Source organism: Galeopterus variegatus, unplaced genomic scaffold, assembly GCF_000696425.1.
Source record: "Galeopterus variegatus unplaced genomic scaffold, G_variegatus-3.0.2 Scaffold525, whole genome shotgun sequence".
Classification (NCBI taxonomy): domain Eukaryota; kingdom Metazoa; phylum Chordata; class Mammalia; order Dermoptera; family Cynocephalidae; genus Galeopterus; species Galeopterus variegatus.
The window spans coordinates 239,108-242,704 of NW_007726636.1; the positions used below are offsets into that span (position 1 = coordinate 239,108).

Genomic DNA, 3,597 nt, shown 5'->3' on the forward strand with positions numbered 1-3,597 from the left:
GGGGGGGGGGCCCCCCCCCCGCCGAGGGTTCGGATCCCACATACAGACCGGTTCCCACTCACTGGCTGAGCGAGGTGCGGACGCAACACTGAGGGTTGCGATCCCGTTGCCGGTCCCGGTCCGGTACGGGCGCGACACTGAGGGTTGCGATCCGTTGCCAGACACGAAAAAAGACAAAAAGGAAAAAAAAAAAAAAGCAGTTTCTTATGGTTTCACCTAATATGTGCCCTTTCAGCAGCACCACCTTTGGTTTCTGACACATACTCTCCTGGTTTCCTTCTACCTCTCTGGCTATTTCTTCCCAGGCTCCTTTTCTGCCTCATTCTCCTCTGCCACCCTCCAAATGTGGGCGTTCCTTAGGCTCAAAGGTGCTGCTCCTCTCCTCACTTTGAGCTCTCTCTCTTTCTGGAAGATCTTATGCCACCAATTCCCAAATGTCCAATCGTCTAGTTCAGTCTCCTCCTCTGAGCTACACACTACCTCCTGGACACTGCTATGTGGACGTCCTCCTGACATCTCAAGCTTAAAAAGTTCCCAACTGACATTCTCCCAACTTTTTATTCTGCCAAGGCCATCCTCAGTAAATACATGTCCAGGTACCCAGCTGTACCTGGGAATTATCCTTGACACCAACCTACCCCTTGCTTTCCTTCAACCAATCAGTCACCAGGCCCTGACCATTATCTCAACACATCTCCTTCCCTCCAGCCCTACTCCCACTCTGCTCCATCTCTTGCCTACCATGAGCTTCCTAACCATTCTCCCCACTACCATCTTTCCCCCAGCCACCTATTCTCCACACCATAGCTATGTGACCTTTACAAAAAAAATCATGTCTTCTTCTTAAAACCTTCCGATGCTTTCCCACTACCCTTTCAATAAGTGCAGAATCTTTTCATGACCCTTAATTCAGGGCCTTACTCCAGCCTATATCTCTCCAGCCTTATCATGCACCACACCCTCCCTGGATCACTCCCCCCCGCCATCCCCCGGCTTTCTTTCAGTTTGCCAACACTCAAGCTCTTTCATGGCAAAGGCCTTAGCACAAACTTTCCTCTGCCTGCACATCCTTCCACCTTCACTTTCTAACTCCTTATCTTTTGGGTCTAAGGTTAAAATTTCCTTCCTCAAGGAATGTTGCCCCTGGAACTATAGAACTCGTTTGGCCCCCACATCTTATACCCTTGTTGCAGACTGTACTTTTCCTTACTTAGCATCTTTCACAGCTATAATGAACTAATCATTTGGTCAATGTTTAATGTTTCTTCCAGTTGTTTTATGAAGGCAGGGACTACACACCTAACTTATTCACCAATGTATACTCAGTATTTCCCATGAAGTAGGCACTCAATAAACAGTTATTCCCCACTTTACAGGTAAAGAAACTGAAGCTCAGTGGGTTTAATGACTTGCCCAGTCACCTAGCTTGACTGTAGTAGTCAAAATTTAAATCCAGGTCATCTAGTTCAGTGTCTATTTAGGAGCTACTCTGGGGTTGGGGGGGAAGGGATATAAAGACTTCCAAGTGGGCTGGGACAGGGCTAGCATCTATGTTCACAGTTGCCTGGTCCCCTGAGTGGTAACATAGAGTTGCTGGAATAGCAGAGGAGTCACTTTGGAAAGCAGGACTGAGAAGCTCCAGCCTACCAGGGGAATGCCTCTGCCTCCTGCTCCAGAACCCTTGCCATGGCCCTGGGGAGGAAAGGAAGCATTCAACCCAGGCGTACCAGATCCCATCATGCAGCTGTCCCAAGAGGGCAGCCCCCTCCAGAGACCTACACTGACCCTGGGTTACATCACCCTCAAATCCTGGCTGTTATCAGTTGCCTGGCAACCTCTGCTGGGACCAAGGCCCATGGCTGTTCCATGAAAGCCCAGTTTCTAAGGAGAAAGCTTCTCAGGGATTTGTCTGATACTTCTGGGTTTCTAACCAAGGTCTGGGGTTAGCAAGTTTTTACTGAGAAACTCTTCCCTGTTCCCAAATAAGTCTTCCTCCTCTGAGTTTTGCTTTAGCTTGTCTCCTGAGAGAACATTCTCCCTCATCCTGTTCTCAGGCTTCCCAAATTTCACCCAGCCTTCAAAGCTTGCCACTTCTTTTTCACCCTTCCCAATGCCACCAGCCTTCCTCAGCATGTCCTTCCTGCTCAGGAGCTCCTCCTAATATTTCTACTCCCCACAGTCTCTGAGTTCAAGAAGATTTGGTCTACCACACTGGTTTCCTATTTTCTGGCTGGCCATCTTGCTTACTTCAGAATTTTGCTCACACCATTCTCTCAGCTTAGAACATCTTTCCCTCTTCTTCCCCACATCTCAGTCTGCAGGACTCACTTTTTCTCTGCAGCCAGTCCTGACTGCCCCATCCTCACTACTGCCCCCCCCCCCCCCCCAGTTCAAGAAGATTTGGTCTACCACACTGGTTTCCTATTTTCTGGCTGGCCATCTTGCTTACTTCAGAATTTTGCTCACACCATTCTCTCAGCTTAGAACATCTTTCCCTCTTCTTCCCCACATCTCAGTCTGCAGGACTCACTTTTTCTCTGCAGCCAGTCCTGACTGCCCCATCCTCACTACTGCCCCCCCCCCTAGCCTGAGAGCTTCCCAAGGGCTGACAGAGGCTTGAATCCTCCACATGCTCGACAGAGATCCTCCAAACAAATTTAAGTGAGACTGTGGTAAGAAGTAGCATGCTGCTCCCTTGGGGTTGGGGGGTACTCAAAGTGGAGGAGGAGCAAGCCATGTGGGAGGTGGAATCCTGGGAACCAGTGTGGCAGGAGTCCTGGCGAACTCAGAGAGGCAACAAGGGGTCTAGCACAGAGGTCTTCACTTCTCCAGCCCCTACGAAGCCCTGCTGCTGGAGCCGTAGACCCATAACGCAAGCCCCAGAGGATATAATTTCCCTCTGATCCCCAAGACAGGCCTTATAGGCACCAAGGACATTGAGGGGATCAAGGGATCCCGGTATCCAAAGTCAGGCAGGAGCATAAACGGGGGGAGGGGGAGCACAGGAAGTAGGGCCACGATCATGGCGGACCCCTGAAGCAGGAGCTCCCTTAACCCGCTAGCGGGGTACCCATAAGCGTCCAGAATAGTGGGCCCGAGGGCACAGGATGCGGTTGCAGCCTTGGGGGGCACACGATGAGGAAGGCCTGAGCAAACTAAATGTGCCTTGATACAGGCCACGGCGAGAATCAGAGATGGGGGTCCGGCGGGCCCCGAAGGGGGTACTGTGGGGGAACACACAAGACAGGTACCCTGAATCAACGCTCTCCGCGACTCTCCTAGCCCTGGGCCGGGGGCTGGAGGGGAAATCACCTGCTCCGTCGGGCGCCGCCGGCGACTTGTCCAGCGCGGTGCAACTCTCATCCCCCAGTCCCACCAACGAGATCAAAGGCGGGGCCCAGAGCGGTTCCCTTCCAGAGGCTCCGCGGTGGCCATTTTTGAGAAGGGCAACTTGCCCACAGTGGGGCGGGGCTTCTGTCCTAATTCTCAAATGTCCCAGGGCCTTTGACCGGCCCCCGCGGCGGCCATTTTTATGGAGGATAGGGAGGAGTTAGGCGTGGAGATCCCACTAATGGATGGAGTCGCAGTGGGTAGGAC

General features: G+C 52.1%; 1 protein-coding gene across 1 annotated transcript in view; it reads right to left on the reverse strand.

Moving 5' to 3' along the window:
* Positions 1-3,384, reverse strand: part of CUEDC2 (CUE domain containing 2) — an 8,201-nt gene extending 4,817 nt beyond the window's left edge. The window contains exon 1 of the mRNA XM_008569710.1: positions 3,313-3,384. The gene's annotated coding sequence lies outside the window, so the exon portion shown is untranslated. The remainder of the gene's footprint in view (positions 1-3,312) is intronic.
* Positions 3,385-3,597: the final 213 nt, after the last annotated feature.